At 42.1% G+C, this 12,882-nt stretch overlaps 1 non-coding gene across 1 annotated transcript; it reads left to right on the plus strand.

Annotated features, from left to right (window-relative positions):
• The first annotated feature begins 12,570 nt into the window (after positions 1-12,570).
• Positions 12,571-12,642, plus strand: trnat-ugu. Its single transcript has one exon. It is a non-coding gene; the product is annotated as a tRNA-Thr (tRNA).
• Positions 12,643-12,882: the final 240 nt, after the last annotated feature.

Genomic DNA, 12,882 nt, shown 5'->3' on the forward strand with positions numbered 1-12,882 from the left:
ATACATGATGCTAAGCCACTGCATCTCAGTGCTAGAGGTGTCACCACAGACCCTGGTTCGACTTCAGGCTGTCTCGCAACTGGCCGTGATTGGGAGTCCCATAGGGCGGTGCACAATTGGCTCAGCATCATTTAGGGTTTGGCAGTCATTGTAAATAAGAATGTATTAATTGACTTGCCTATTTAAATGAAATACATCTGCATCTTATCTCTATGTAAGACCCACCACACAACCTTAATTTTCAATAAATGAAGTATGAAATATCCTACATTGCAGATTCTGTTGAATATGCTGATGGACAGGAAAGGCATCGACATGACTTTCTATGGTGGCTCTCTCACCCTGTGCAGAGGTAGAAACCATGGCTGACGGTTAAGGAGAAAAGCTGCATCTGGATTCAACCTCCCCTCAGACTCTCTCTGTACACCCTGGGGTGCCACTGAGGAAGCGCCCTGTTTGTAGTCAGCATTTGAAATGACAGCGTTTTCTTACAGCTTCAAATTTCCTTTTAAATTCTGGTGCATCATATTGCACTCCCAAAAATTGGGATGAACCCCTGCTGGCTAATCAAGATTTTGGTGTGAAAATTTGAAGTTTCATAGTGTGAGTTCGGCAAAGGACTTGGCACACTGCAAAGATAGACAAAATGTAATACCTGTGCCCTGCGTTTTCATCAAGACCCAGTAAGTCACTAAACAAGTTTGTCCATGTGGAATTACCACAGGTTAACATGAATCAAGTTCCTCTGAGTGACTCCATAAGGGAACCATTTTAGGTTCCCTGAAGAACCCTTTGCAGAAGGTTGAACCTAGAACTTCTACAGAGGAGGGTTCTTCCTAAAAAAACGTTTATGAACGTAACACAATTTAGCTTAGGGCCCCCAAAAGGCTAGGGCCACCGCAGTCCCTCATGAGTTCAGATTTCTTTTGTGGTCTGCCTGTTTAAAAGCAGCCTCAGACCCCTTTCTATTGTACTCTCTGCTCAATGATATCACAGAAAATACTGATTTGAAATGAATAAATATTAGCAGTATGGTAAATGTACAATTATTAATTAAGGGAATGCCAGATACATGTACAAATATTCCAATATAGGGAAAGTTTAAAACACTCACACCTATCTTTTTAAACTCAAACTCCTGTTAAAGTTTAAACACTAATTCTCAGGCACTATTTAAAAGAAAGGAAATGACAAAAAGGAATATTCAAATTCAGATGGGTTCTATGCACAACCCTTCTTGCCTTAAAAAAAACAAAGAACTTTGGTCTCCCAAAAAGGTGTCTTCAGATCAAAACAGTTCTTGGTAGAACCCTATACCTCAGCAAATAACCCTTTTTTCCCTGAGTGTAGGGAAGTCCAAGGTAGCATAGAGCATAATCGCACTCAACGTTCAATCTCTTGCATACACAACACATAACACACACATTAATAATGACGAGAATCGTCATGGTGACTCGTGTTTCATTACTACCACAGACAATTACATATAACCCCACAGCACAACCTAGTGGACAAAATGCAAACATGCAGAGCTTGAATTACAAAACATTCCGCACTGTGCAACTCCAAAACCTAAAAATATCCCACATGTGCTGCTTTACAAAAGACAGGATGAATTCCATGTTGAAAATTGAAGTCTTACTCACAGTCCACACAACACATCAAGATTAAAAAGAATGAAAAGCTTATTTCGCCAGGAAAATATATGCATCTTAATTAAGGTATTCCAACTGCAGCTTGGTATTTCTACTAAACGTTTCCCTGCTCAAGTTAAATAAGCAATACTGTGCTCACGGTGAAGAAATCACAGTGCTTTGGCTCTGTACTCCATTAGTTTAGATATGAGATCAGATGATGAATATGAGGCAAAATGAACAAAATGTCAGCTTTTATTTGAGGTTATTAAAATGGCTTTGAACATTTTAGGGAACCAAAACTGTTTGCTGACAGGCTGACAGGTGTCTCTTGTTGGTAGGGTGTGTCCTGTTGCATTGATTGAGCATGCGTGGAAGAGGTGATAATGTTAACCTACTAAACTCAGCAAAAAAAAAAGAAATGTCCTCTCACTGTCAACTGCGTTTATTTTCAGCAAACTAAACATGTGTAAATATTTGTATGAACAAAACAAGATTCAACAACTGAGACATAAACTGAACAAGTTCCACAGACATTTGACTAACAGAAACTGATTAATGTGTCCCTGAACAAAGGGAGGAGGGGGGGTGGTCAAAATCAAAAGTAACAGTCAGTATCTGGTGTGGCCACCAGCTGCATTAAGTACTGCGTGTATCTCCTACTCATGGACTGCACCAAATTTGCCAGTTCTTGCTGTGAGATGCTACCCCACTCTCCCACCAAGGCACCTGCAAGTTCCCGGACATTTCTGGGGGGAATGGCCTTAACACTCACCCTCCGATCTAACAGGTCCCAGATGTGCTCAATGGGATTGAGATCCAGGCTCTTTACTGGCCATGGCAGAACACTGACATTCCTGTCTTGCAGGAAATCACACACAGAACGAGCAGTATGGCTGGTGGCATTGTCATGCTGGAGGGTCATGTCAGGATGAGCCTGCAGGAAGGGTACTACATGAGGGAGGAGGAGGTCTTCCCTGTAACGCACAGCATTGGGATTGCCCGCAATGACAAGCTCAGTCCGATGATGCTGTGACACACCGCCCCAGACCATGACGGACCCTCCACCTCCAAATCGATCCCGCTCCAGAGTACAGGCCTCGGTGAAACACTCATTCCTTCAATGATAAACGCGAATCCGACCATCACCCCATGGTGAGACAAAACCACGACTCGTCAGTGAAGAGTAGTTTTTGCCAGTCCTGTCTGGTCCAACGACGGTGGGTTTGTGCCCATAGGCGACGTTGTTGCCAGTGATGTCTGGTGATGACCTGTCTTACAACAGGCCTACATACCCTCAGTCCAGCCTCTCTCAGCCTATTGTGGACAGTCTGAGCACTGATGGAGGGATTGTGCATTCCTGGTGTAACTCTTGCAGTTGTTGTTGTCATCCTGTACCTGTCCCACAGTTGTGATGTTCGGATGTACCGATCCTGTGCAGGTGCTGTTACACGTGGTCTGCCACTGCGAGGACGATCAGCTGTCTGTCCTGTCTCCCTGTAGCGCTGTCTTAGGCGTCTCACAGTACAGACTTTGCAATTTATTACCCTGGCCACATCTGCAGTCCTCATGCCTCCTTGCAGCATGCCTAAGGCACGTTCACGCAGATGAGCAGGGACCCTGGGCATCTTTCTTTTGGTGTTTTTTAAAGTCAGTAGAAAGGCCTCTTTAGTGTCATAACTGTGTGCTTAATTTCCGACTGTCTGTAAGCTGTTAGTGTCTTAATGTTCATTAATTGTTTATGGTTCATTGAACAAGCATGGGAAACCGTGTTTAAACCCTTTACAATGAAGATCTGTGAAGTTATTTGGATTTTTACTAATTATATTTGAAAAACAGGGTCCTGAAAAAGGGACGTTTATTTTTTTGCTGAGTTTATGTGTGGACTAAAGGTGTCGTCAGCCAGGTCAACTGGGTGGGGATTCCAATGGGTTGGGAGCGATCAGCCAATAACCAGAGCATTGTCTTTTTCTTCAAATTACGTTGCCTATGTTTAGTAAATGGCTTTAAGATATATCACCACCATCTAGTGGCTACAATGAAAAAAATGACACACAAAAAAATATCAGGACTCCAGCACTGCAACCACCAATATTACATTTATGCTTTTTTTCAAACACAAAAGAAAAAGAAAACGGACTACTTTGAAATGGAGATGGAATCAATAGAGTGGTGAGGAGGAGCTCCACCTTATATTAATAAAGTCCGATTTAATCAACAAATATGATAGTCAGTTTTAAAAATGGTAAGGGTACAAGACTGTGTACATATCTGGCTGTTTTGGCAAAATCACTACGTATCCCATCGAGCCAAGCAGGGAGAGGCTGCCCATTGTCACAGTTCCAATCAGAAACATACAGTCTACCCTATGCTAGTGGATCTCAAGACAGAACTTGGATCTGCGTTAAGTAGCAATGATGTCCTTCGCCACTACCGTATTACTTCAGATATCTCTAACCAGTCATGATTATTCAACAAAACCTTGAAAGTTATTTATTGTTTTATGGTTTTGTTGAATTAACTTAGGACACTAAAGAGGCCTTTCTATTTCCAGATAATTTCTTAGTTACATGATTGTATAACAAGCCAAGGAGTTTTAAAGTTGAAGGTCTTTATGAAGTTTGGCTATGAGGACGAAAACAATGCTGAACAAAAATATAAACTCAACATTTTCAGCAATTTCAAAGATTTTACTGAGTTACAGTTCATAGAAGGAAATCAGTCAATGTAAATACATTTATTAGGCCCTAATCTAGGGATTTCACATGACTGGGCACAAAAGGGCTTTATTACTGACAAAAATACTCACTTGACCAGGCGAACATGACCGAAGACATGACTGAAACAGTAACCAACTTTGTTCCGATTCATGTGTACAGCGGATATCACTGGAGGCTGCTGAGGGGAGGACGGCTCATCATAATGGCTGGAAGGGAGTGAATGGAATGGTATCAAATACATGTTTAGTACTATTCAATTCCCTCCATTCCGGACATTATTATGAGCCATCCTCCCCTCAGCAGCCTCCACTGGTGGATATGAATGTGATATTTGAGTCAATTCAATTCAAGGGGCTTTATTGGCATGGGAAACATATGTCAACATTGCCAAAGCAAGTGAAGTAGATAATATACAAAAGTGAAATAAACAATAAAAATGAACAGTAGACATTACACTCATAGAAGTTCCAAAAGAATAAAGACATTACTAATGTCATATTGTGTATATATACAGTGTTGTAACGATGTGCAAATGGTTAAAGTACAAAAGGGAAAATAAATAAACAGAAATATGGGTTGTAATTACAATGGTGTTTGTTCTTCACAGGTTGCCCTTTTCTTGTGGCAACAGGTCACAAATCTTGCTGCTGTGATGACACACTGTGGTATAGCTACTGGGTGAAATGGGAGTTTATCAAAATCGGGTTTGTTTTGAAATTCTATGTGAATCTTTGTAATCTGAGGGAAATATGTGTTTCTAATATGGTCATGCATTTGGCACGAGGTTAGGAAGTGCAGCTCAGTTTCCACCTCGTTTTGTGGGCAGTGTGCACATAACCTGTCTTCTCTTGAGAGCCATGTCTGCCTACGGCGGCCTTTCTCAATCGCAAGGCTATGCTCACTGAGTCTGTACATAGTCAAAGCTTTCCTTAAGTTTGGCTCAGTCACAGTGGTCAGGTGCACTGTGTACTCTCTGTTTAGGGCAAAATAGCATTCTAGTATGCTCTGTTTTTTTGTTAATTCTTTCCAATGTGTCAAGTAATTATCTTTTTGTTTTCTCATGATTTGGTTGGGTCTAATTGTGCTGATGTCCTGGGGCTCTGTAGGGTGTGTTTGTGTTTGTGAACAGAGCCCCAGGACCAGCTTGCTTAGGGGACTCTTCTCCAGGTTCATCTCTCTGTAGGTGATGGCTTTGTTATGGAAGGTTTGGGAATTGCTTCCTTTTAGGTGGTTGTAGTTGGTTATAGTTTTTTGTGTGCTCTATGGCAGTGGTTCTCAATCCTGGTCCTGGGGACCCAAAGGGGTGCACATTTTTGGTTTTGCCCTAACACGACACAGCTGATTCAAATCATCAAAACCTGATGAGTTAATAATTTGAATCAGCTGTGTTGTGTTAGGGCAAAACCAAAAATGTGCACCCCTTTGGGTCCCCAGGACCAGGATTTAGAACCACTGCTCTAGGGCAACGGTGTCTAGATGGAATTTGTATTTGTGGTCCTGGCGACTGGACCTTTTTTGAAAAACCATTATTTTGATTTACAGTCAGGGCCCAGGTCTGCCAAAATCTGTGCAGAAGATCTAGGTGCTGCTGTAGGCCCTCCTTGGTTGGTGACAGAAGCACCAGATCATCAGCAAACAGTAGACATTTGACTTCAGATTCTAGTAGGGTGAGACCGGGTGCTGCAGACTGTTCTAGCGCTCTCGCTAATCCGTTTATACATAAATTGAAGAGGGTGGATCTTAAGCTGCATCCCTGTCTCACCCCACAGCCGTGTGGGAAGAAATATGTGTGTTTTTTTTGCTAATTTTAACCGCACACTTGTTGTTTGTGTGCATGGATTTTATAATGTTGTATGTTTTTCCCCCAACACCACTTTCCATCAATTCTTACAGCAGACCCTCATGCCAAATTAAGTTGAAGGCTTTATTGAAATCAACAAAGCATGAGAAGACTTTGCCTTTGTTTTCGTTTGTTTGTTTGCCAATTAGGGTGTGCAGGGTGAATATGTGGTCTGTCGTACGATCATTTGGTAAAAAGCCAATTTGACATTTGCTCAGTACATTGTTTTCACTGAGGAAATGTACGAGTCTGCTGCTAATGATAATGCAGAGGATTTTTCCAAGGTTGCTGTTGACGCATATCCCACGTAAGTTATTGGGGTCCAAATATATTCCAAATATTGGGTTAAGATGCCAGATTTAAGGATGATGTTAAATAGTTTTAGTATAGCCAATTGGAATTTGTTGTCTGTATATTCTATCATTTCATTGAGGATATCATCAACACCACAGGCCTTTTTGGGTTGGAGGGTTTTTATTTGTCCTGTATTTCATTCAAGGTAATTGGAGAATCCAGTGGGTTCTGGTCTTTAATAGTTGATTCATATTTGTATTTGATAATGTATATGTTTTTGCAGTTTGTTCTTTGTTCTTTGTTATAGACCCAAAAAGATTGGAGAAGTGGTTTATCCATACATCTCCATTTTTGATAGATAATTCTTTGTGTTGTTTGTTTAGTGCTTTCCAATTTTCCCAGAAGTGGTTAGAATCTATGGATTCTTCAATTACATTGAGCTGATTTCTGACGTGCTGTTCCTTCTTTTTCCGTGGTGTATTTCTGTATTGTTTTAGTGACTCACCATAGTGGAGGTGTAGACTCAGGTTTTCTGGGTCTCTATATTTTTGGTTGGACAGGTTTCTCAATTTCTTTCTTAGGTTTTTGCATTCTTCATCAAACCATTTGTCATTGTTGTTCATTGTCTTCGGTTTTCTGTTAGAAAATTTTAGATTTGATAGGGAAGCTGAGAGGTCAAATATACTGTTTAGATTTTCTACTGCCACGTTTACACCTTCACTATTACAGTGGAACCTTTTGTCAAGGAACTTGTCTATAAGGAATTTAATTTGTTGTTGCCTAATTGTTTTTTGGTAGGTTTCCATACTACATTCCTTCCATCTATAACATTTCTTAATATTACTCAGTTCCTTTGGCTGTAATGCCTCATGATTGAGTATTACACTGTTCAAGTAGACTGATTTTGCTGTGATCTGATAGTGGTGTCAGTGGGCTGACTGTGACCGCTCTGAGAGACTCTGGGTTGAGGTCAGTGATAAAGTAGTCTACAGTACTACAGCCAATAGATGAGCTATAGGTGTACCTACCAGAGGAGTCCCCTCGAAGCCTACCAATGACTATGTACATACCCAGCGTGCGACAGAGCTGCACGAGTTGTGACCCATTTTGTTGGTTATGTTGTCATAGTTGTGCCTAGGGGGGCATATGGGGGAGCGAATGCTGTCACCTCCAGGCAGGTGTTTGTCCCCCTGTGTGCTGAGGGTGTCAGGTTTTTATCCAGTTCTGTCATTTATGTCGCCAGACTAGTACATGTCCCTGGGACTCGAAATGATTGATTTTCCCCCTCTAGGATGGAGAAGCTGTCATCGTTAAAGTATGGGGATTCTAGTGGGGGGGGGGGGGGGATATAGGTAGCACACAGGAAGACATGTTTCTCTGTTAAGATAATTTCCTTTTGAATTTCTAGCCAAATGTAAAATGTTCCTGTTTTGACTAATTTAATACAGTGAGTTAGGTCTGGTCTATACCAAATGAGTATACCCCCTGTCCCTTCCCTGTTTCACAGCTGGTAGTTTTGTGAATGGGAATACCAGCTCTCTGTAACCTAGAGGGCAACCAGTGGGTCCGTCTCCTCTATACCATGTTTCTTGTAGGATGACAATGTCTGTATTTCCGATTTCTTTGATGAAGTCCAGGTTCCTGCTCTTTAGGCCAAAGGCAGATGACCTCAGGCCTTGGATATTCCAGGATGAGATAGATGAAGGCTTTGTGTTCCATAAAGTGTCCAATGTTGTTGGTTGTGTGGTTTGGCCTCAGGCAAGTAAGTGTGAGCAGAGCCTGCTGAGCATCTGGTACATTCCATTGGCTTGGGTTAGTGTAAGAGTGGGGGTTGGGCCTGTTTGCCCGCTCACGGCCTGGGCGTATGTGTGACTTCCATATTGAGGCCCTATTTGCGGGAGTGGGGGACATGGGGTGGGCAGGAGGGGCATAGGTCTGATCTGAGGGGGCCTAAATGGGGTGTGGGAATGGTTGACTTGGGGGGGTGTTGATTGGTTGGGGTGTGGATGTAGGTCCTCTCAGCGTGGGTCCTCTATGTGTAGGTCCAGGGGAGGGTCCCGCAAGTCTGGGAGAGTGTCTCGCTGGTCTGGGTAGGGTGTCTAATGATCTGTTGCTCCTGTGTGAGTGTTGGGGCTGCGTTTGAGAGCGATATCTTTTAGGGTTCGGGCGAAGATGGGCACTGCTGCCTGGTATAGGTGGACCTGGTCGTAAAGTCCAGGGTGGAGTGGTGAGCCAGGAAAATATTTGGTTTTGAGGCAAAGTCTAGGGAAATACTTGGGTTTACCTGCTGTATGGTAGCAGGGTGGAAGTGCTGTGAGTGCTGTGGCCACCCTTTCCTGCTGTGTTCTCAGGTTGTTTGTGCCTGTGTGTATTATTTTGTGGCTAGGTGACCCTAGTTGGTCCTCAGACAGAAGGTCTAGGGTGTGCTGGGTGTTTGGACACCAGTTGACTTTCCGCTTGTTGTTGCTCGTCTGTGGGGTTATATAATGAAGAGGTCTGGTCTGACCTGCTCAGGGTAGGGGTATCTTTCTCACGGGAGAGCTTCTCCTGCTGAGCTAATTCTTTGAATAGGTGAAAGTCCAGCTGAATCTGTTTGGGGTTGCCCTGTACCAATACTGTTTCAGACTTATAGAGATTTATATTAGCTGACTCTGAGTCCTCATTGTCTAATATCCTGAGTTTCCACCCCTCGTTAACACTCCCCCCTCTTAACAGTGTGTTAATATAGCACTGTGCCATGCCAGGGGATGGTCTGTGTGGAAGATTAAGTTGCTTATGTTCCCATTTTTATAACAGTCAGCAAAAAGTGTCTCTTGATTTTCCACAAGGAGCTCCATTTTGTACACTTTTCTTACCTTATCATTTTTTTCATAAAGAGGGTACTGTATTTTATTTACCTTTGAACATTGGGAGACAGCTTCAAAGCTCTCTGCATTTGGTTGGAGTAGCCTGTTTGATTTTCCTGCCATTGTTGGGCTAAAAGGCTCTGACTCCTCTCACTTGACACGTCAGTGCTAATTGAAGCTGTATCTCCTTGTCCTAGCAGGCATGGTAGTCCAACTCTTTGTCCTAGCAGGCTTGGTAGTCCAACTCCTTGTCATAGCAGGCTTGGTAGTCCAACTCCTTGTCCTAGCAGACTTGGTAGTCCAACTCCTTGTCCTAGCAGACTTGCTAGTCCAACCCCTTGTCCTAGCAGGCTTGCTAGTCCAACCCCATGTCCTAGCAGGCTTGCTAGTCCAACTCCTTGTCCTAGCAGGCTTGGTAGTCCAACTCCTTGTCCTAGCAGGCTTGCTAGTCCAACCCCTTGTCCTAGCAGGCTTGCTAGTCCAACCCCATGTCCTAGCAGGCTTGCTAGTCCAACTCCTTGTCCTAGCAGACTTGGTAGTCCAACTCCTTGTCCTAGCAGGCTTGCTAGTCCAACCCCTTGTCCTAGCAGGCTTGCTAGTCCAACTCCTTGTCCTAGCAGGCTTGCTAGTCCAACTCAGCATTCAGTCCTCATAATGTAAAATATATCATTGTAAGGTATTTTTCTTTGCTGTTGCTTTCGCCTTGCCACTCAAACGCGCCCAATGTCTTCTGTCAAATGGGAATAGGGAGCTCGGCAGGAAAATCTGTATTGCTCCAGTAGGTGGTGTTTTTTCGTTGTTTCGCCCACCAAGCAAGTTTCTGTGTCGAGGCGAATTAGTGTCAAATGTATGGCTTATTTGCTATGTGAGGTTTACTTGATCGAATAGAAGTTTCGTAATGCATACGTTGTTATGTCTGTACTGATATAAGTAGGACACTTGACATCCCATTAACTTTGAGAAAAAAATCATTTATATAGTCGTTATCTCGAGATGGCTATGTGTAACGGTGTAAATAAATTGTTACATTTCTGCATAAAATGGATATTATGCCACCTCGTGGTGGATTAGTGTGTTTACATTGTCTAATACGCTCAGTGATAAAGGTATGGGATTCTGGGTGATCCACAGCAGATTTATGGTGAATTGCTGTGTGTGAGTTGAAAATGGAATGGTCCCGGGATAGAAATGTATAAAGTTGACATTACATCATAAAATACACCTTTTACGTCGTACATCATCAATTTATGTTATTAGTAATTACTGTTGTTGGTTTGGTGTCAAATAAACCACTCTATATGTTATTTGCCAAATCTCAGTTTGCCATGTGGGTTTTACGGCTAACTAAATGTCACTCTTTGAAGTTGGTAGCTAACTCAAAAATGCATCTTCTTTAGGAGTGCTATTTATATCCCATCACTTCTCATCATTCATCCATACAGTGTGTGTCCCACGATTGCAGGTAATTTATGACAAATGTATAAAGTATATGTTTTATAAATTCATGAGCACCAGCTAGCAGCATATTATCCTGGTTTTGTTAGCTTAGGAAAATATGTGGTACATTCTATGTGTAATATATTTCTTCGCCACAAGAGTGCAACTTTGAGTAATGTTTCAGGGTCATTTGATATATTTTGAATACTAAAAATGGATGATAGTTTATTCTGATGTTGTGAATATAAGATTACACATGGAAACAATATATTTTTATTATAGTAAATTAGGAATTATTATGGTTAAATCCACCATAGGATCACAATGACTTTGATAGACATTTCGATTGTTATTTTGTTAGTATATTGTACAGCAGATTTGTGGAGAATTGCTGTGGGAGTGCTATTTATATCCCGTCGACAACTCATCATCCATCCATACTGTGTGTGTCCCACGATTGAATCTTTGGAAATAAATTAACTATCCATCCATTACTCCTTCCTGTGTTGACTCACTATGACCAGGTTGGTCACATATGCATATTCTTGGCATGAAGCTAGTAGCATAGTGTCTCATTGAATACAGGCAAACAACCTTCATACAAATTTTTTTAAAGATTACAACAATGAGATGTATCCACCAATTCAAAGAAAGGATAGAAGAGCCTCATTGTGGACAAAGACTTACATTGTTAGGGCGGAGAGACATGTGTCTTGTCTGGTATCCATAATCTTTTCCTCCGCGCTATCTGATGGTTATGTCTAGATGGGATACAGCTTTTGTCAAATTGACGTCAAAAGTATATATTTTGTCTGTGTAATTTAGCTATCCCTAGCCCTTTTCCGAACCTTAACCTTATTCGCTAAAACTGCAACGAAACCCTGTATCCATTTAGACCCTTTCTGACATGAGACAAATGCGGGGTTGACCACTGAGGTATAGGACCAGGTAGACGGGAAAGGTTTTTCGGACACGCCTGGTGCCCTGAATGATGAAGTATGTCACGAAGCGAGTCGTCCTACTGCCCTTCCCAGCTAGCGAGTTTATGCTTGTGCCAAGAAACTTCAGCGAGAATGTGAAACTTGTCAGCCAAAGTTGGGACTTGGGAGTATTCAGAATAATTGGTTGCATTATTATTATTTATTTTTGGTTACTACCAATATTACAAGTTATTTTTATCGTGTAGGCTGCTATCCTACTCGAAATAAAATCAAGTGGGATGGAACAAATTGACCACGTTAGCTACAGCCATCGATACGTGCTAGCCTACATCTCACTGAGGTATAATAATAATGGCTAACGCTAGCTAATTGGCATGTCACGGTGACATCCAGATGGTGACCAATACTGCAAGTTATTTCTACCTCGCCCATCGAAAACAAAACCCAGCATAAACTAGCTAGCTGAGTAAGGGCTCATCAGGCCGACGGCCGAATCCATTCGTCTCCACATTCTACTCTCAGCTGCGAGACATACATCATCAATTTGGGCACCATGCCACAGACAAGGGGGTTAGTTATAAATATCTTTGAAACGACGTTTCCTTATAGGCTCTCGCTGTGTGGACTCTTGGTGCTTTCATGACAACTGGGAACTCAGATTAAAACGAGGTCTAATCATTACGTCAGTGATCTTCATTTCGGAAAGTTTACGATTTGATATTTGGTCGTTCAAAAGATTTTTCCGACTCTGAGCTCGTCTTTTTTCCGAGTTTCCAGTAGTCTTGAATGCTCGGAAGTCGGAGATTTCAGAGTTGTCAGTTATTTTGTCTACCAATGTCGTTTCTACTTGCTGAAACCGGCTCTATAGCTCAGTGGCAGAGCACTGGTCTTGTAAACCAGGGGTCGCGAGTTCGATCCTCGCTGGAGCCTAAAATAAAAAAGAATCTCCCTCACACGGTCACTGAGTTCTTGCAAAAGATAACCAATAAAATTACTATGGCATTTATCTGATGTATTTTGCACTCACTTTGGGTGTCCTTTTAGATGGATGTCGTTTTAGACACGTGTAGACTGAATTGCAAGTGTAAGAATGATACTTAGATTTTTATGATGCTCACATTGTTTATACTCAGCCAAGTGTGAAATGCCTTCTCTGTTCACCTATGATGT

This window comes from Oncorhynchus tshawytscha, linkage group LG05 (assembly GCF_018296145.1).
Source record: "Oncorhynchus tshawytscha isolate Ot180627B linkage group LG05, Otsh_v2.0, whole genome shotgun sequence".
In the NCBI taxonomy this organism is placed as follows: Eukaryota; Metazoa; Chordata; class Actinopteri; order Salmoniformes; family Salmonidae; genus Oncorhynchus; species Oncorhynchus tshawytscha.